Source organism: Macrobrachium rosenbergii, chromosome 16, assembly GCF_040412425.1.
Source record: "Macrobrachium rosenbergii isolate ZJJX-2024 chromosome 16, ASM4041242v1, whole genome shotgun sequence".
Classification (NCBI taxonomy): Eukaryota; Metazoa; Arthropoda; class Malacostraca; order Decapoda; family Palaemonidae; genus Macrobrachium; species Macrobrachium rosenbergii.
In genome coordinates, this window is record NC_089756.1 from 42793295 (window position 1) to 42816261 (window position 22967).

At 35.9% G+C, this 22967-nt stretch overlaps 1 protein-coding gene across 2 annotated transcripts in view; it reads left to right on the forward strand.

Annotated features, from left to right (window-relative positions):
- LOC136847376 (vang-like protein 2) overlaps nucleotides 1-22967 on the forward strand; it is a 395295-nt gene that overhangs the window by 149580 nt on the left and 222748 nt on the right. The window contains exon 1 of one of the 2 annotated variants that reach the window (XM_067119007.1): nucleotides 13947-14018. The exons of the other annotated variant lie outside the window; for it this stretch is intronic. The gene's annotated coding sequence lies outside the window, so the exon portion shown is untranslated. Of the gene's footprint in view, nucleotides 1-13946; nucleotides 14019-22967 lie in introns of those variants that run through there. 2 annotated transcript variants of the gene reach the window in all.

Genomic DNA, 22967 nt, shown 5'->3' on the forward strand with positions numbered 1-22967 from the left:
AATTTTCCAAACAAAGAACAACTTTCTCTACTAATGTGAAACAACAGAGCGAGAGAGAGAGAGAGAGAAAAAAAAAATAAAAGCTACAAAACTAAATAGCATGGGTGGAAAAAACTTGCGCCTTTTTCTTGATATGAACCATCATCTCTGCTTATGTTATTCCCCGATTAACGTAGTAAAAAAAGGGGGGGAGGGGGAGAAGGAATGGAATATCAAATTCAGTCCAAGGGCCAAGTGCTGGGACCTATGAGATCATTCAGCAATGAAAGGGAAATTGAGAGTGAAAAGGTTTGAAAGGTGTAACAGGAGGAAAACCTCACAGTTGCACTATGAAACAATTGTTAGGAGAGGGTGGAACGTATGATGGAAGAGGATATGAACGGGGTTACAGTAAAAGGACTGAAAGGGGTTACAGCTAGGGGCCAAAGCGAGAGGGAAAAAGGTCTAAAAAGGGAAAGGGGTGGAAGGGGGTTTAAAGCAGTAGAAGGCTGACCTCGCTACCCTCTAAAAAGACCCTTTCATATATGACCTCGATTTTCCTGTCTTTTACGAAACAAGCAAATATCTTTTTATATTTATTCCTCTCTCTCTCTCTCTCTCTCTCTCTCTCTCTCTCTCTCTCTCTCTCTTCTTGCACTTCCTTTCGTTGCAAGAATGGAAAAAGGGGAACTGATCCTGCAATAAATTGCTGACAAGTCTAAAAGCAGCTCTGGGTCTGTTTATCTCTCTTCCGTCACTTTCCAGTGCGTGTCTTTTTTTTTTTTTGTATTTATCTGTTTTTGTTTCAGTTTTGTTTCTCCGTATCGTAAACTTCAGCAGTTTGCAGACGTAAACATCCTGATACGTTTCTTCTAGTTTTAGGAATTCCGAAGTATTCAAAACAAACTTTGGCAAATATACAACCTTTTTTTCAGCTTCGACTGTCAGCTTTTCAAGTTGTTTCTGTTTGTTTCGTCTACAAGTTTTGTGGGGCTTGTTTTTGTTTTCTGTTCGAATTTAGGCCACTCCACGTCCAAAAAATAAAAACGGTAAAAGAAACCGCAAATAATAATAATAATAATAATAATAATAATAATAATAATATTATTATTATTATTATTATTATTATTATTATTATTATTATTATTATTATTATTATTCACTGCAGCCTTCAAAGTAGAAATAATTCCGACGATCTAGATTATAACAAAGAAACTATGAAGCAGATTCCATACAACCTAAGGCTGTAATCGTTCATAATCATTAGGAACAATGCCAAACTTCAAAGACATACATAACAAAAGTTACATCGAACCACAAGGACTCCATCTCCACGGAATAAACAAGGTCCTCCTGCTGCTTCGTATGCCACCAACAACTATAACGAACGAAAAACAGAAATGGAGAAAAAATGTTTACAAGGTTTGTCGCCTAAATATCTCACCGTCAGGACTATTTACGTCACAACGACAACGTCTTCAACTCGACACCCCCTCCCCAAACCATTCCCAAGACCTATAGACAACCCCCCACAACCCCAGCCTCTATCCTACGGTCCTTCAACGAGCGAAAACCTACTTAGCTTTAAACACCAACATAGATTGTCAGCTCACGAGAAAATATTTTCATATCTTCAGTGGTCCCCTCTCTCATCTCTGCATCTGAAAAACGTATCTTGATAAATGGTATAAAATGGGTTGGAGAGAGAGAGAGAGAGAGAGAGAGAGAGAGAGAGAGAGAGAGAGAGAGAGAGAGAGAGAGAGAGTTATACAAAACCAGTGAGATATGGTAATGTAGGCTATAAAGGATAAGAGCCCATGCTATGAACTAAAAGTATAGTTCGTGATTTTTAATCCTCTATAAATAAAAGATGAAACTAGATTCCACACTCTCCTGACGCCAGAACCTTGCGTTTCTCCATCTAATATAAGGTTTCCATTCTCCTAAGAAAAGGGAAGATGCGGGTGGCTTTCTACATTTATTTCAAGGAGGAAACTAATTTGACAGTTCACCTCAGTGATATTTTCCCAAAGAAAAGTCGAAATTTTAAGGAAGTTTTCATTCTGGTTACTATTTTCTCTCATAATTCGACTCGCTTTAATCAGGTTACAAAGTCAAGAAAATGTTTCCTCAGCGTTTCCTGAAATTAAGAGCACGCTTTTAAGTTATATTCTCTCTTTCTCAATGAAAAAGTTGGATCCAATAAATCTTTCAAATAAGAATCATCTCAAATACGTTAAAGGTAGTAGTTGGCTTTAAGACTTTTTCTCTAGGGATTACATTGTTTAGCTTCCCTTAGAGAAAGTTCGCCATTATACAAATATAAAACATAATCTGGGCTTGTAAGTCCGCTTTCTGTCGACTGGTACTTGTTAATATTGATGATTTCTACGCACTGACTGAGCATATTTTCAATAAAAGCTTGACAGCAAATTTGAATCAGCTGATAAGCCGACCCACCACATTTTGGAATCCGCATTACACTACTCGGTTCACCTAAACCGATTACAATCTACGTGCCAAATATGGCAGTTATGACTAATTTATTTTCAACTATGAAATAGCAAACATCTTACGTCTGTTATATGAAATGAATACAAGATATAACAACAAGACATAGTGGTAAAATCTCAAGATAGCAATCATGAGGCCCAGAAGACCATGAACTAACATACTACGAAGCCATTACGGGACAGGTCATCTCCGAAACTCGGAAACGCAGCTGGGAACAACGAACAAGACGACGTCAGTTACAGCAGCAAAGTTTAGCAATATCAGCAACAACAAGAGCAAGTGTTTTGCTAAAAGTTCAAAATTAGTTGGCAACAAGAGGATGAGGGCGGTACCCTGATCATCGAAAAATCTGGATATTAGAACTTTAAGCCACAGGGCCCCAAAACTTCCAAACTTTACAATGAAATGTTGTTCAACGTTCTGTCAATTCACTAATAAGGTGCACATGGATTTTACTTATGGCAGACTATAAGGGTAATGCAAAGGAAGATACTAATAAGAGCAGAAATACCTGTTTAAAAGGAGTTTGACAAAGGTTAGGTCAAAAGGTGAATATATTCCTGTGGTAAATTCTTAGGAAAAACTTACACATGGTAACTCTCTTACGATAAAAAAAGTTACAGGAAGCTTCTCAAAGAAATAAGAGAGAGACTGTACAATTCCACAAGACAATGGTACTGAAATTGTGCGTTGATGGGTTCAGTCAGATTGCGTCCGCCATTCATTTTTTAAAAGGAACTCATGTACTGAAACTGAACGTTGATGGCTTCACTCATAGTGAGCCGGCCATTTTTTTATAGAAACTCATACAAAGTACAACACTTCACAGTTACCTGAAAAGCTTCACGAAAATCGACAGAAAAGACTGAAGTACGAGACATTCCTTTAAAAAAATCTTTTATATATGCTTTCTAGCAGTAAGGAGAGGAAATTTAAACATGACTGTTTCTTCCGTGAAGAAAATGCTTACATACATTTTCCAACACCAAGAAGAAAACATTTACATACACTTTCCAGCAGAAGAAAATTCATGCATGACATATTTCCATCACGAAAGAATTCTGACAAATTATTCCCGTAGTGAGGAAATAAGTTTACCTCTGTTTGGAGGCATTATCAGTTTTCCTCAGCTAAGGGACGCTCGATAACATACAATTTCCATCAATCAGTTACTTCTGCTTTTTCCCCCCTCAATATTTTTTAAATCTATCAGAAAGACGTCTCAAACATTCAGATTCCAACGCCAAGTCCACCAAACATGAGCCTCACATACGATTCAAATTTCCAGGAAGCAAACATTTCTGAACGTGAACGAAGCAACAGAATCTTTTTCCCAAACAAATTCTTCAACCCCACTGAAAACGATGCTGAGACCACCTGACAAACAGCCTTGGAAAAACGAAAAGAAAGTAAAAAAAACCAAAACAACCAAGAACAAAGCCAGCAGACCTCGCAAAAATCTCTCGGGAGAAAGAACCTATCTTTCTTCCAGTAAAAATGGAGGAAAATGGAATCTTCCACAGCCTATTGATGTCCAGCCGGGCGAGACGATTCCCAAAAATCGTACAATGAAGACGTCATCTCCGGCATTTTCCGGCAGGTACGACGGCTTATTGTTGGCGAATGCGATACACAAACGTTCAACAGGATGCTCTCAGAAGACGGAAATTATATTCGCAAGGATGGCGGCTATGCATTATCATTCCTTTTCCCTTATGCTTTCGAGATGTTGACGTCCCGGCACGAAAATGTACTGTGTATACACACACACACACACACACACACACACACACATATATATATATATATAATTATATACTATACATATTTTATATATATATGTATATATATATATACTATACATATTTTATATATATGTGTGTATACCACAAGGTGTGTACACGCACATATATATATTAATTATATATATATATATATATATATATATATATATATATATATATATATATATAAATGCTTAAGGACGTGCAATCAGCTTTCATAGGCTAGGGATGTGGAAACCCACAGCCCACATTAAATAGGGTGTTATCAGTAATCACAAGGATGAGGATGTGGCATCTCCTAAACAGTCCAATCTTGCAATAGGCGCAATCACCCATCACATGCGTGAGAATGTGTGGGAGTGTAATTTTAATTTACCACTAGAGAGAGAGAGAGAGAGAGAGAGAATTCTTTCCCAACTGGCTTTCAGGTTCCTCCCACGGAAAAAAAAAATTTTTTTTTTCAAAGCCACTGACTCACCGACAGCAAAGCAGTACAGAAAGCTAAGACTGCATTTAATCAGTATAATAACGGGATACAGTCAAAACTTCCTCACCAAAAGTGTTACCATAAATTCATCAAAATGTCATGAAAAGTAAATTTAGATCAATAATTTTTAAAGCACGATTCCATGGTGTGTTTGTTTTGGTGGGATACGTTCTAATCATGCTACTTTAACTTAAAAAGACGTGAGTATTTTCCGATTAAAACTTAATATTGCCTCTATAGTAATAACGGCTAATAAACATTAGCTCCACTACTTTCTATTCAACAATAATTTTTTTCATTACATATATTCCGGTTTGTAAAAAACCGGTTACCATTCTCCCTATTCACCTTGTAAGAAAAAACCTTGAAGAAGTCATCATATATGTCTACAAGAACGAAAGTCTGGAATCCTTCATAGGACGGCCTAGTGCCCTCCGAGTGCTGCTCCTCACACCCTCAGGCAACTAACTTCTACTAGATTACCCGCCTTAGCGTCCACGATTCCCCTTTGAGTCTCTGTTAAGAAGTCGACGGGAGAAAAAAAAATAATAGGCATTTCCCGTAGGACTGAACTGCTCCTCAAAGTGAGGAAAGGATTAATGAGTAACTTCTGACCACAATGAATTACTCCTGTAAATGAAAAGTCTAAAATTAAGCAGTTTTTAAATCTTTCTTACATGTTATTGAAGCCCTTTATCATTCGCATTAAAAACTTCTACCGTAATGCAAGCGCAATAAACCTCGTTCCTACTTACTTCAAGATTAAAACTTTGGCAGACACAATGGAATAATTTCAATACGGTGAATGAATCAAGTATGAGAGCGTCTCCTCTTGACACAAAATTAATTGTGATGTTATTTTAGACCTAAATTTATCACTATTACAAACGAAAGGCGACAGTTGAACATTACGCAATAACTCATACCACCGGAGTTCTTCAGCGGACTTCCAAAAGACCACCCAGGTATTAGGGTCTGTAGCCCTTGTAAAAATGCCTCTCCTCTTAAAGTTTCGTTCAAGAGAGGGCTTCATCGAACTCTTCCAGATATGTGACTTCAGAACCAAACACTAAGAAACGGATCTCAAATCCGCTGAAACAAAAAAGAGGCGCTTCATTTTCACCGGATTCGTCATGTTTAAAAGGTCCCAAAACTATGCTAATGAGCGGCGTCATTCTGGCCCTAACGGACGCCGGCTGCAAAGGCTATTGTGGCGGACTGACAGGCCCCGTGCTTTCTTCTTCCAGCGTAATAAATGTTATGCGTAAAGGTGTATCCTAGGAGCCTCGTAATAACTCTCGGGTTATGTTGTATGTTATGCCAAGGTATCATTTGAGTCTCCTCTAACGGTCCCTTTCAGCATTAAAACTCTTGTTCATTCTACGCTCGGGGTTTCTTAATGACCAGAACCTCAGCTTACAGTCTTAATTCCCAACACTGTAATTAGTGATTTAAAGAGGCCTTCTCTATGGTAATACGACGGCTGCCTAATAGAGATGTAGGCTAACTCTTGCAGTTCGAAATGAAAAACCGTGGGCCAGGTATACACGAAAACTGACTTACCCTACCACACCAATTGTGTGTAGTTGGTACTTGATAGGTCTAGTGCCAAATTGATGACTGTAAGAGGTAAAGATGTTTGCTTTTGCTAAAGTTCACATACAAATAAGTCAAGCATTCCCTAATAATAATGACTCTAAACGTCTATTTACTTATTTATCTGATAGTATCATATCTTACAAGAACTTTATTTCAAAAGTTCACACACACACATTCTACAATATAAACAGCATTAAATATTATGGCCTCTATACATGCTGGTAACTAATCCATTTTTTATATTTATAAGTAATCCAATATCTGTCCACAGCACTGGAAATAACTGTTAGCATAATGAAACTTCAAACATTGAAAATTTCAAACAAAATTCTATTTTGCGCATTAGCATAAAACGAATATACAAAAGAATGAGAAGGATATAATTAATACATATACATGTGTATATATATACATACAGTATATATGTATCTATATATATTATATATAATATACGTTAACACTGTACACTGCAAACCAAGCGCAACTTTCATGTTTGTTTACTCTTTTCTCTCCACAGGTGGGTGGCCAGGACGTGCTTTAAGTAACAAGGCACGGCACTTCATTTGTTTCTTGGGCAATTCAAACGTGAGCCGCATTGCCAGCATTATTCGAACAAACGCTACAAATGGTAAGGTATTTACAGTATTCATAAAAGGCGTGATCTATCTGACTAACGATGTTCAACATGACCAAAGATCTTTCCTTATTATAGAGATATAAGAAAAAAGACGAAATTCTTTTACCATAATAACCCGCCACCTGGCGTATTCTTTGGCTATAAATTAGGGTGAGAGGCGGGAGAGTAGGGTGGGGTTAGGGGAGGGAATGAAATGCTTTTCTTGGCAGCGTTGCCAACTCAGGATACTTGCAGTTCGTGAATATCCATCTTACTCTTAAAACCACTTACAGAAACATCTATAGTTAATCCTTAACAGTGTGTGAGTTACATAAAGCATCTAACTATTATACTGATATTGTACCATTATGGAAGTAGATGAATTGTATACATTCTATTGCTTAATTCGTTTCATGTATATAAATTCGAAGTATCTATTGAGACTCTAACTCCATCAAGTTTTCCAGTTCCTCTCCGGATACTTTATTCTCCAGAAAAAAAATCATATCCGCGCATAAACAATTTAAGATACTTTGGTTTTAAATTGTTGACAAAAATAACGAAAATGTATTTGTAAGCTACTCTGTATCAACATTTTTTATGTCACTGATTGCTTTGCAAACATCCCACTGATGCGTGGCGAGGGCATCCTGCCCAAAGGAATGAATGAAACGAAGAATGAAAATGCAAATAACAATGAAATTTGACAATCAACAACCAACACTTTCAATAACTACAAACACGCCGCCGGATATTGCAGAATGTATGTTCAACAAAGATGTTTGCCACATTATCTCAAATCGCAATCTTGTACCCAAGACTAGCGGTCAATAAATCAATTGAGACTGCCTATTATTTACAGTGAGTTTGACGGTAATAAATGGACATCTTGTTCAAACGAGACCGGTACGTTCTTTAGTTCAGTCAGCACATATCATCTTCATTATTTATAGCAATGATTTTTCACAAGTACTAAACAGTAAAGGGTCATCATGCATATTTAGGTGATATTTCCAATGCCACTTTTTATGTACATTTTGAAATATGAAGTATCTACTGGTTAACCCTATTTGTACTGGTCTCCTATCTAAAGCAATGGCAAATCTTGCTGCATACTTGAAACTACCATTCTGAGAGTACTGCTGAAGCACCTTACGTTCCCTAACCCCCCTAAACCAACTTCCTCTAAAGAGCACTCCAACTGATGAAATTTGATAGATAAACTACCTATCTTCACGCATGATAGCTTACCTTGCTGCCAGGTTTGCCCGAATTCCCTTTGGCTGTGTAAGAGAAACTGAAATGATATGGAAAGTGTAATAAATACAATAACACGTGAACATGCCGACAGAGAGACGGGCAATATCCCTTCGCTACCCTTGTACCACGGTTCACTGAAATCACTAACCATACAGAGGTTAGGATGATACAAGTGTGGCAAATATTTTTAGCAAAGTGGTCACGATCAAGATCACTAACCTAGTGTTATCTGAACGTGCTTCATTAGTGGCGAATGAATACCACATAAGAAACCACATAAGAAGTCTCTATTTCTTATAATTCAAAAGTTAAGCCAAGGTCAGTTCTGTACAAAAACAAATAAACCGGCAGGAAGATTGCCACACTCCCTGTCATGCACATTTTTACAAGAAGGGCTAACTTTGTACCAAGTCCGATTGAAATCCCTGCAACCATGTAGGAAATGCTACAGTGACAATGAAAGTGTGACATGCACACTGACGATCTTTCTTCATGCACATTTACACATGACAATTAACCTGTGTACCAAAGCTAAAATCTCTTCAACCATGTGGGAGTTGTATGGACAAAGCAACGTGACAAACACACTGGAAACTAGACGGATGGATGGACAAACATACAACTACCCTTTGTGCGCACCAATGCATGATGGTCTATCTTTGTACCAAGCTTGATTGAAATCCTTTAATCACGCAGGAATTATTGTAATGGCATGGTGAACATGACACATGCATAAACATACAATCTGCCTTTGTACACATCTACTGTATACAGACAGTGCACCATTTTAGATTTTAACTGAAATTCCTTCAACCAGATATTATGACAAAGTAAGTGTGACAGACATATTGACAGACAGTCAAGTGGATAACCTGCCTTCAAACAAAGCATGATGAAATACTTTTAAACCAATTTGGCTGAAATTCCTTAAACAATGTAGGAATGCAAAAGCAAGGTATGTGCCACACTGACAGACAGACAGCAAGACAATCTCCCTTCATTCACACATATACAAGATTGACTGTAATCCATTTAACCTTGTAAGCATTGCAGTAACAAGGTATGAGACAGACAATCTTATTCTATGCATGACGGTCTACCCTTGTAGACTACTGAGTTTAACTTCATTTATGTCAACTGTATAGGAGTTGCAATGGGAAGGCAAATGTGAGGGATAACCTGATGGACAGATAATCTCCCTTTATGCACTTTTAAGACACACAAGCTGAAACAAGACAGAAATAGCTAATCTCCCATGCCCATCTATGCGTGATTGTCTACCTTTGTACAGTACCAAGTTTGACTGAAATCCCTTCAACTGTGCAGTTCTTGGGATGACCGAGGAAGTGTAAGACACACTCATGAACAGAGATGGATATCTCCCTTAATCCACATCTGTATATAAGATGGTCTGCCTTTGTACCAAATTTGATCGAAATCCATTCAACTGCATACGAGTAAGAGTGGAATGAAGAAACGTATGACATTTTGGCCATATGGCAAACTAACAGATGAACATACATTCTTCCTTCATGCATATCTATTTATGATGGTCTACCTCTGCACTGTGCTTGACTTCAACACTGTAAGAGTTAAAATGAAAACTAAAGTGTAACAGACAGGCTACTGACATACAAACAGATGGATGGTCTCCCTAAAAACACATCTATACATGATAGTCTACCCCAGTACAATTTGACAGAAATTCCTTCACTTGTGGAATTGCAATACGGTTAAGTGTGACAGGTAAGGACACATGGACAATCTCCCTTTTTGCAAATTAAGTTTGACAGAAATCCTTTCCACACCATAGGAGGAGTTTCAATGGCAAAGTACTGTAAGGACAAAACAGTTTTTAAAAACAGAAAATGCACATACCAGTTCAAATGAGAATCTTCATTAGTGTTTGTGGCTTAATTCAGCTGCAACCTGAAATTTCTTCCCTTTCAGACTTTCAATAAATTGACAATTAAGGTCCTCACTATGTGCTGGATTCTATAGCTGAGACTACTGTTAGAAGGGGCAATTTTAAAACTAACTAATATCTTAAAGAAAAATACTCTTGTGTTGTTTTTTGTTTGCTGGTAAAATAGTCAGCAGGCTTATTAACCAAGTTTTAGTAACTGGTTTCGTACTGGCATTTTAACTTCCCTAGAATGGTGCACTTCTTTGCTAAAATCTCATACACATTATGCATTGTTGTCTCCCTACACTGCTGACAGGTATCTAAATAAAAGTACTATCATATTTTTGATATTTCAACATCATCATATCTGCAACACAAAATTTTTCAATAAAAACCTTTCAAATTTTACAAAGTAAAGGACAAAAACTTGAAAAAAGTAACTTAATTTACCAACATATTTCCACAACACCATAAAGCTAAGGCCACAGAGAATCAACAACTATTATACATGCATAAGACAACTAAGCAGCCTATGAGAAAATGCTAAAACTTACTAAAACAATCCACGATGTACACTTGTCTATCATGGCTTAATACCGTATAGCCACTGTAACTTGGAAATAAGAAATTTAAACTACAAATATGCAGTGGTTCACACAGTGTCCCTAAGATGTTTCTTCCTGTCATTATCACCATTCATCAGAGAAACTGTAAACTCTTAATGGAAATACTATAAGGTTTTGAACTGAGTTATCAGTAAATTTCCAGTCAAGGCAAAATTTGCAGGATCAAGTTTTGTTTCGTATGGGTGCTAATTCAATAACGGTATGGCCAGTACATTTCAATAAAATAACATGATATCCAAAACTTTTTATAATAGGCGAAGGTTTATGTAATAAGAATATGTTGTCAATAGAGTTAGGTAACATTAGGCTACAACTGCCACCCATATAACTGCCACCCATATAACACTTCATAATGCTAAACCTTACATTAACAGGAACTGCCTAGCTTTACTTCTCTAACTTAAACATGTCACTAAAAAGAAAACTTATGGTCACAATTCTGTTTCCTTACCCTAAATATCATAAATATAACGTAACTGTAAAGCAAAGTTTCAACCCTTCAAATTTATATAAAAAGTTTTCCAATATTTCCCTATAGACAATTCTTAAAGACTACAAGATCAAAAGGAACAATCATCCATCAGCTTAAGGGAAATTCGTCAAAACTAACTACTACAGTACTGTACAGTAAAGCACTTTGTCAACTTTGGCACTTAAGGATATATATCCTGTCACTGATGTAAGCACTGAATAAAATAATTCCTCTACATTAAATAACATCATTCCTCTTTACTCTACAGCCCCAACAGGCTATACAAGAGAATGGTTAGGTTAGGTGTGGGGTCGGGGGTTGAAGCCCACCCCAATATGTAAAGACCTGGTGACCTTGGTTACGTTAAGTGGGGACGTAAGGACTTATCATCCTAATAAGATTAGGTCACAATCCTTTATTTACTTTAAATTACAATGCCCTTGCTTAGGTTAGGTCAGGGAAAAGTCCCTGGCTAGGTAAGGAACCAGCTTCCACGTTAGGTTAGGTTGCAGCAATATTATCAATTTAGTTTACTATGTCTTTGGGCAGGTTAAGTCCTCACACCCATCCAACCTGAGATAATGCTCTGACACTGTACGCTATGTCAGATTAGAATATATCTATGTATTTCACTTGTTTTTTGTTTTCCCCTAACCTAAAAACCCGTTTCACACTGCGGTCCCCCATAATTGTAGGATATATGGCAGTTACAGTTTCTCTAAACCTACTTATTTGCTTACAATAAGAACCTCAGAAACGATTGCAATACAAACTAAAACACAAGTATACCATAGTTTCAATTCCATTAATGTAATTACAGTTCAAAGTAAAAATGTACCTTCCTGAATCTTCCTAATTTTTCCTAGCACTTAGTAAAAGAATGCCTGTACTTGGTGATGGATCAAATGGGATATGGACATTTTTTCATTGTTAATCACTGGTTTTCCCTCAAGTACCTTTTCCACTTTACATACAAAGTCTACATAATTTAAACTGTTACAAACTTTAGGCTTGAGGTGTCAAAATACCCACAATTTTCAGCAATAATTTTATGAAAAAATGCAGTTAATTGGTGATGAAAACTCCTATAGGCACTCAGTAAATAGACTCAAAGGAAGCACTATTAACTGGCCAAACTTTTCAATGGAATAACAAATCCTAAAAATATGGTAAACAATAAACAAAAAGTAGGCCTAAGCAATAAATAAAAGGGAGTTCAATGGGGGAGGTACTGTATAGTCATGGGTGTTAAAGCTCCCTCCCTGGTGGGACACAACGTTCTAAGCTGGTTTACTATGTATTTACAGTATAACTTGGCCTATAGCTTAGCCTATCCCAGTTTCACTCTGGCTATTATTAGGCCTACCAAAACGGTAAAACTAGAACAACTCTGCACGGCCTATTTATTACCTTGGAAATTGATTTTAGTGTTGCTGGTGAAGGAGGTGGTGTTGTTTATTGTCAGTCAATTAATATTAACCTCATATCTCTATCCAACACGGCTGGGGACCCTTTGAGAACTCGGGGTTTTGGGTGGGGGATATCATGAAGTTGTGCATACGTCATTAGGAAGCCATATGTTCAAGAAGGGATTGGTTAAGGAAACCTATTATAAAAGGAACTATTGGAAACCTATTATAAAGGGAACTATAGGAAACCTATTATAAAAGGAACTAAAGTAACCTAATGTGCCCTAATCTAAACTAACCTAATAGGCGGTGTTACTTACCTAGGGGGCGAAGGAGACTCCACTTTTTACCAAAAGTTCCCCTATACCACTGCATAAGCACAATAGCATTTCAGGATGGCCAGTACACAATAACATATCAGTTCTGAGGTTAATTACAGGGTAATTACTGTCGACCGCCAAAAAATAACGGTAAATTCTTTATAAGCAACCAAAATAGGCCTAGTATACAAAAAGTCAATTTTCAAGGCAATACCACACGCGGAGCTTTTCTGTAGGCCTAGTCGTACCGGCAAGGGTTCAAGAAAACTGGGCGATAACATTGTGTCAGCACTTACCAAACTGCCTTCCCGTGCTTTCTTTCTCTCTTGCTCGGATTTTGCAGGAACTGAAATACCCCTGCAATATAGGCCTAAGCCTGCGCCTAAGTCACGTTAGGTGTTGGTTTCAGCTTTGTTCAGTTTTATCATTCTGTAACCATTGTTCATTTCGTAGGCTCTAATGATTAGTCATTAGGTTACATTGTTTACAAATTGGGATTGTCTGTCAAGGTTATGGGCTCAAAATGTGGTATCATTGTAATCCAAAATAACAGTTATTACCTACATTAAAATGTTATTCAACATCACTAGCTCATTGTTCAATAAATATAAAGTGGATATACACAACAGACATAATCAGATTAAATATGTAGCGTCCGACCCTCTATTATCCGCTTTAGACGGGACACTAATGTCACTGACACCAAACACAACCTTCTGGATATTCGATAAAAGATATATTACGAGATTTAGATTTCACGTCGATTCTTTGCTAGTACGGTAACATGACATCCAAAACAAAAACTATGTTAGAACATGTATACATTTCCCTATTGTATCATGTACAACGAAGCATAAAAATCAAATTGAAATTTTATTTATATTAATCACTATTCAACCTTCTTCCACAAGCCATCAAAGATGCAATCTTATTTTAGTAAATTAGGTTTTTTGTAGTTTATTATTAATCATCACGGTTTGTAGACTTCAGTCATGTTGCGAAGACGATCACTGTCATCCTTCTTAAAGTTACTTAGAAAAAACCGTGTATAAAAATAAAGTTATTCAGTTATACAACGATGATATAAGTTAAGTGTTATTGTGCTTAGTGTATCGAACGTATTTTTGACGATGCCAAATAGTAACGTTTGCTGACGTGACTCCATGTCGCCTGGATTTGATTCCAGAGGACTTAGCGCTGGTTAACATGTGTTGATTACATAGTGATTGTAGAAATTTATCCCTTGAACGAAAGTCTTAGGAAATAAAAACACAACCAGTCACTCATCAGAAGAGTTCAAAGGAAGTATCACACGAGTTTATATTATGATTACATTATTTCGCCTCCAGATTTTGTTGACAAAATTGAAACCGCCATAAGCCCATAACCCAAGCCTAGGCCTAGTTGCCTTTCTATCAAGGAAAGGACTGTCTACATCGGGAAAGCAGTCGAAGGAAAATCATAGCCTTTGTATTCCTCAAAGACAGCGTTTAAGCTTAATCAGCGCACTACATTTTATATGAAAATCCAATTTTATCGTTTAATTCAGTTGTGGAAGTACCGTTACAATGGCTGATTGTATATACATAGATAGATAGGGTTTTTTATGTGCACTTGCATTGTTACTGCTTATAGAAGAGACCAGTTCCGTTATATTGTTCTGCATTAGAGCACAAACTTTACATGTCTTAGGCAACTGCGTCCTAGTGAAAAGCAAAGTGATCGGTGTGTAAGTGAAACCAGTTTCCCGTCATGAATTGTATTTCCGGAGTTCAAGCTGATTGTAACATCGGGTTAGGTGAGTTATCTCAACGGAATGTTAGTTATTACTCTTATTGGATCTCTCAGAATGATATATAGGTTTTTAAAAGCAATGTTAGAGGATGAGTCTACTCATATATACTGTGTATATATGTATATTATATATATATATATATATATATATATATATATATATATATATATATATATATATATTATATATATTATATATGTGTGTATGTGTGTGTGTGTGTGTGTGTGTGTGTGTTTGAATGTATAAGGTTGTTACCAAAGATGATACTGAGGTATGTTGTGCTCATGTGTGTACGCGTACGTTAACGTATAAAAAAAAGTTGCGTTGCATCTTTGCGAAGGCTATTACCTCAGCATATGCAGAGAGGCTTAACCAGCAGTCACGACCTGCCCTTTTACGGCGCGCAGGCAGTCTTAGCAACATCTCATCGTCGATTATAACCACACGCATTTTCCTACCGTACTCTCAGCCCCCAGTGATGTTGATCGTGTGAAGTCAGCAGTTTTATTTAATGTCCATTAATCCACGTCTGTCTCTGTGGGCTGAAGTTGGTGTAATTAAGTCTTTTATGCCCTTATTGTTATTTTAAGATTTTTCGACGTAGCAGATTTTATTTTAATCGGTGATCGATCTTTGGGTGGCTATTGTCTCAAGTCTTTTGCCAGAGGCACAGAAAAGCTTGTTGTTGCGTAAAGCTGAAAAAACATTCATCATCAATTCTTATTAGGATGTACTTATATACATGATTATTATTATTATGTTATATATTATTATAGGCACTTCGAGGTACCACAGCCTATGATTTATTGAGTTTTTGTTTATATTTACGCCTGCGTATATTCAACAATAGGCCATTATATTTACGCCTGCGTATACTCAACAATAAGGCATTGGCCAGTGCCTAATTAAGCCTTCAACTGCTGAGTTGTGCATTAACCCCTTTGCTGAAAGCATTCTCAACATACACGCCCATTCATCATTCATATATATATATATATATATATATATATATATATATATATATATATATATATATATACATATATATATATATACATACATACATACATACACACACAACGCACACACACGTGTATATATATATATATATATATATATATATATATATATATATATATATATATATATATATATATATCCTATATATAAAATTTGAATAAAAAATTATGGCTGTGTATTTTGTTTCTTGTATACTTTATTTATTCTCTATTTTTAGTAACTGAAGCAACAATTAATAGTGCCGCGTTTTTTATGCTCATGTTGCTCTCGAAGTATTTGAAATCCAAGTTTGAAGAAATAAAAGTGAACGAAAAATATACAGTACTCCGATGTTGTAGATGGGAAAGCATAATTTTAAAAGAAACTGGGACAATACGAACGGTCTGAATGTTGATATTTATCAACTGCTTTTATAGTATTTGATACTGAAGACCAACGGACGTGTTGATATATTTCCTAGATTAAACTTGTGCAACAAAGTTTACAAACACTGAGATTAAAAAGGTCACCGTTGCAACATGATATTTTTCCCTCCGGTATTTTAAACATACTTCGGTATGCTATAAGAATGATGAAGCACAAACAAGTTCTTGTAACTTGCAACGGTGTTGGTGGACTTGCGTAGATATCTTTCCACATAGTGTAAATGTTGTCATATGTTTTGTATATTTTCTCAGATCTTCTGCAATATATCTATGCTAACATTTATTTACTTTTCTGTTAGCTTAATCACGGTCAAAATTTATAATGCTCTCATTTTTCTGTGTGATGTTCATATTCGTCTACACGTGGACAAGGAACTGGATGAGTGGCGTTATTTTGCAAAGGCCTCTGCACTGCTCGGCATTGGAGGCGGTAATGACGAAGGTGATTTGCCTGTAATAGGTGAACTGTCTAACTTGTGCTGTGTGCAATCTTCATGAAATGCACATTTTATCTGTCGAATTTTTACAATCATATATCTCTTATATATTTATATATATTCATATATAATATACCTAAATATAATATATATATATATATATATATATATATATATATATATATATATATATATATATATATATATATATACAGTGTGTGTATATATATATGTTTGTGTATATATATATATATATATTTATATATATATATATATATATATATATATATATATATATATATATATATATATATATTAAGGGGGTAATGGTATCTCGAGCAAGTTCAATTTCTTGAAAACTGAATTAACTCGCTTGTGAAATATTCAAGATGAAATAATTCAGTGTCTTTAATAAACTGGGGATTTTTTCGAGAAAAAGAAGCTGCACTGACTTCGTTTCATTTTCCGAAGTTGTAAAATTTTATTCAGTGGAGTTTTATAGGGGAGGTTTTTTCAGAGTTGACAAGAGCTTCAAATTCAAGCGCTCACAATAATTTTCATAAATTTATGTCCAACATTTTGATTAATAGGCTTGGCTTATCGCAGATCAAATCTCATAATCGCGGTATTCGACAGTATGGAAATTATAAACTCAAAAGTAAATGTATTTAAAATGAGTCTCTCTTTGCTTTCTTAAAAAAGAAAAAATCTTCAAAGAAACGCCCAAGGCTTCATTCAGAAAATGTCTAGACGAAACAGAAAGTAATGAAGATAAAACGACGTATTTTCTGGTAGCCTTGTCGAGCTAAAAGCTGTTAAAAGCTTTTCGCTCCGGGAGGCCTTTGGCAACCCTCAGTTAAACGACGTAACTTAATCTCGTTCTGTCGATTCGAATCCTAAACCTCACGACAAGGAATGGATTCTAATGCGTCTGGAAAATCTGGTTTTGTTTGGTTTTCGTTGGTTTTCGTTTTCAGTCGTCCGGAGGATGCAAGTTGGAGTCCTGCATTTAAATACCTCCAGCAAAACCGTCAAAGGAGTTAGTGACGTGCGGGGTATTGATGTTCGGTTATGTGAAGGACTTCCAATTACATCAGTATGCTCGGAATAGTAAAAGATTCATATATATATATATATATATATATATATATATATATATATATATATATATATGTATGTATATATATACATATATATATACATATGTCTATATATATATATATATATATATATATATATATATATATATATATATATATATATATATATATATATATATATATATATATATATACATATATATATATATATATATATATATATATATATATATATATATATATATATATATATATATATATGAGTGTGTGTGTGTTCTCCATACTTTTGTTAGGTTAAATATCATGAATTGGTAATTAAGTATGATTGCTGGTAAACATGCATAAATACCAGCATATTTGGTGACTGCGATAAGACCTAACCAACTCCAACCGTGGATAATATCTTGTAGGTATTTGTTAGTTTACCAGGCGCAGCGTAGCAAATTATATATATATATATATATATATATATATATATATATATATATATATATATATATATATATAGAGAGAGAGAGAGAGAGAGAGAGAGAGAGAGAGAGAGAGGAGAGAGAGAGAGAGAGAGAGAGAGAGAGAGAGAGAGAGAGAGACTTGGCAGGCAGATAAGCTTAACGAAAATATTTGTTTTAAAGCGTCTGGTTACGCTATCTTCTGCTGAGATCTGAATTTAGCACAGAATCTAGGAGATTCAAGAAGAATGCCGCTATTTTTCACCGTTTGCCTGTTGAATACCTGAATCAAGTCATTGTCACTAGAGCTAATTAGTTAACGGGGATCTCTAAGATAAACAAAACAAAGAATAAGAGACTGGAAAGAGAATAGACGAAGGTCTGCACTTTTGCGTTGCAGAGAACACCTACGTCTCTGCCACTGTATAATTCCTGAATCGCGTGGGAAGCGAAATCGATCGCTGCTTTGTAAAACACAAATTGCTCACCCGTTATGCGGTGTTTTTGCATTCCGCCGTGCAAGAAATTCAGGCACGTGAAAGCAAGAGATTACTGCATTGGTGTTTGGTGACTCCCCATGCAAACCTTTGAGTTGTTCAGTGGGGATTCTCCCACCTTACCCCGAAGACCTTTCCTTCCCCCACCTTTTACTCTATCCAACAACAGCCCTAGCCCCCCCCCCCCCACCACCTTCTTCCCTTTTTACACATGACAAGCCGTGCTGTTTTATAATGTGGGTTTCCACGTGCTTTTGTGAGCCATTCCGTAGCAGTAATCAATTCCAATTTCTTATTCTTCTTCTTACACGAAGCTCCTGAGTTCCTGGCGTGGTAAGGGGAAGAAACTTGAAGGCAGTAAAATGCTTTCGTTCCCAATATCTTGAAGGATATTAGAATGCACAAGCGTTAGTGCGTTTTCAGTTCCCAAACTGCGAATTTAGTTCTATAACATTTAGTTTTACCTGGAAATTGCTTCAGTTTTAGCTGGAATCAATTTTAGCTGGAATTTCTTGTTTATATTATGTCAGTATTGGCACGAAAGACATGCATCCAGTTTGATTAATCGTTTCTCGTAAATCCCTTTAGAATATTGGAATAAATGGACGAAGGATTAGGAAAGAAATATTTTAGAGGGAACCGCGGAAGACAGAAGTTACTGGCAACTGTAACCTGCAGAATGTTATTTAAATAATGACTAAGAGCTGTTGGGGAATATGTTTCAGCATTACCTACAGTTATTGTGAATGGATTCATACGACATAAAGGAAGACAGTACACTAATATTTTAATTTCTTTCTTTGCACTCTTACAATTTCGCAGATTTTTTAATTACTTTTAAGTTGTATCAACACCATCCCCCCCTCCCTTTTTCTTCAAAATAAGTAACAAGGTCTACATCTTATTTATGATCGACCACACATTGTAGTTGTATGTGCACACTCAGATTTGAAATATTCATGAGCATAAAACTATTGCTTTATAAAAAGAATGTCAATGGAACTGGCAGCCCAGTTATTATTATTATTATTATTATTATTATTATTATTATTATTATTATTATTATTATTGATGTTGTTGTTGTTGTTGTTTGTGCTTTCATTATTTTGTTCCTTTATTTTTGGTTTCTGATTCACATGTTTTCATAATTTGTAAATTGTCAAACTGTATCAAGTCTATTATTGATATTAATATTTTTTTTATTTCTTAAAGACTTTTTTATTTATATTCCAAACAACGTCTCGTCTGTTATACGGCGATTAACTTATCACTCTCGAGCTCGTAGTCAAAACGCATTTGGGTACAATATAACCTTTATTAAATTACGAGTGTTCCCATTCCCCCTATATACTTACACTGGAACACCCATAGTTAACCAGGCCTGCCTCAGCTCTAATTTTTCTTTACCCTTAAAAAAAATGGACAAGAAAATATCGGTCTGGCCCGATCAGATAACAAAATTAATGGTGATGGTAATCTGTAATGATATAATTCCGACCATAAATGAGGTTAAGGTACTGAAGAAATGGTTACGGAGGGAACCATCCTAATTTTACTGGCCCCTCATAGCTCCCCTGCAGTACCCCTGTAACTTTCCTGTAACCTTCCCCATTCAACCACGCCTCCTCCTGTCCATTCCCCTCCCTACCTCTGCCAAAGTAATGGCTGTTCCCTGGAGCATGTTCTCATACAGCACCCACTAATGAGGCTTCCCGTGGGTGGTCGTCATTATGAATGGTGGGCGGAAGATATTCATTCATCTGGGTAATTGTTTTCACCATTAATTGGGTAATGGGTTACCATTGAGCATTCATGAGGGTCGGTTTCACATAAAATCATCGTCTTTCACCCCGAAAACAAAGCCTGACACTATGCCAAATTTTATCTTAGGGGAACCTTTCATTTTTTGTGCTTATATGGTTAGTTACCTTTCTCCGTATAGCCCACGTGATCTTTGTCGAAATCTGTTACTTATTATGTATGAAGTAGATTTAGCATAAATCATCATATTTCAATCCAGCACAAAGGCACCCCAAAAGTTTCTCAGCATTTTTGCCTTGTGTAAAGATTGTAAACTTTTGTCGAGGGCAGTTTCCTCGTGAAGTAACTTGCTATGGTTTCTATATTAGGAATTTCTTATACGATTTTATCCTTAGATGTGGAGTAACTTCTTAAAAGCTCTATAGAAAAGGAATCCACAAAACCTTCTAAATTTTGAGTTCCTTCAAAACAATTTTTAGCTTGAGGGCTCTCTCACTAAACTTGCAAAATTCATGTGGGAAAACTTGCCTAAACCTTTCTACATTTAGTTTTTCAGCAAAAACCTTTCCAGATTTAGAATACCTTCTGAAAGCTTTCGAGGTAAACTGCGTAAAACTTTCTAGATCAAGTTAATAAAATTTTCCAACAAGATTTCTGCCCTAAAACTATCAAGATCAGGAATGTTCCAGTAAAATATTCTTGATTATGAATTCCTTCGTAAAACTTTCTAGATAAATGATGCCCGCCTCCTTTTCTTGGCCCATGTCGGCATCATCAAACGCTCGTCTTCTACATAATGTGGGGGGAGAGTACCCACCGGGTTATCTTCTAAATCGTATCCAGTTAAGGGTGTGTGTGTGTGTGTGTGTGTGTTTTATGTCTACCGTATTTATCATACCACATGTTTAGAAAACTACGAGAAGCAACAATGGTTCCAGTGACGTATGACGGGTGAATAAAAGCTTCTTGACTGCTAGATTATCCTGTTTTGGGCTTTCATAAGTATTTCGCGTATTTTTTCGGGGTGATTTTAATTTTTTTAATACGGTACATTAAACAATTTTTCTTCTTCTTCTTCTTCTTCTTCTTCTTCTTCTTCTTCTTCTTCTTCTTCTTCTTCTTCTTCTTCACGTGGTTTAAACGATTTTATATTTTCAACATAGTCGATTCACGTACTGTTATTTCCACATATTCTTCGTTCCTTTCATTGTCATAATCGTTTATTTATTCAAGTTTCAATTATGACGTTTTGTTTTCCCCGTTTCATTACCATATCGGCATCTCATACCCCATTTATGTACATTCTAGTATTATGCATAAGTTCAGTACTACGGCATGACATGGTAGCCACTGAAACTCGTGTTGCACATACATTTTCACCAGTTTTCAAGAATGTTTAGATTCTTTTCTTTTTATATATTTTACCAGGAGTCAAAATCGGAACAGGACACGTCTTCAGGAGAGGCTAGAGTTATTAAAAATTCAAATAAATTTTTGGTCGTGTGGTTTTTTTTTTTTTTTTTTTAGACAGTTTGGGGTTTCTCTGTAACTTTATATCTCAAGGATTTTAGGTTTGGTTGAAAACTTCCCACCCAAGTTCTCTCTCTCTCTCTCTCTCTCTCTCTCTCTCTCTCTCTCTCTCTCTCTCTCTCTCTCTCTCCACATAAACATGCACATGAACGACGAAAATAAAACTTTTGAATGGGCGGATATTTCAATTGATTTCATATTGCAAGAAATATCCACTTCCTCTTACGAACGTAAATTCTCTCTCTCTCTCTCTCTCTCTCTCTCTCTCTCTCTCTCTCTCTCTCTCTCTCTCTCTCTCTCTCTCTCTCCTTCTAGTGATTAGGCTTGTGGTAATTTATGACTCATTTAAAACTACCTTGTGATCCTGGTCGAAGTAACCTAAACGGTGGATCGGTGCTTCAGGTGAAGGATTATTAGGTTTTTTATTCTTGAACCTTTAATGGACAGGTTGGAAAGATCTTAGAAAAGCCCTTTTTTGTGTCAGAGATCTGATAAGAAAAAAACTTATTTTGCCTTCGTAATAATTGCAGGTCTGCCAATTTATTATTATTATTATTATTATTATTATTATTATTATTATTATTATTATTAGTAGTAGTAGTAGTAGTAGTAGTAGTAGTAGTAGTAGTAGTAGTAGTATGCCATCACCATAAGCTGCTTACAAAATGGCTGAAAAAACGCAAAAATATTTTTAAATATAATCACGTGTTGCTGTAAATTTTTCCCGCTTATCATATGCATAGGCTGTTCATATGGAACAGGTCAAAATAGACTATAGAGGGGAAGCATGGTAAGATACAGATAAGAATAACGAATAAATGAACAGAAGCAAATATCAAACCAAAAATAGATCATTCTTGTTCAGTGGCTTCATTTTGCTAATATATAACTTTAGACACTCTAAGTAAACTGGAAAGAAGATTGTCGAAATTGTAAAAATATGAATTTTATTTGAAAGGCTAATTGATATCCATTGCAGCA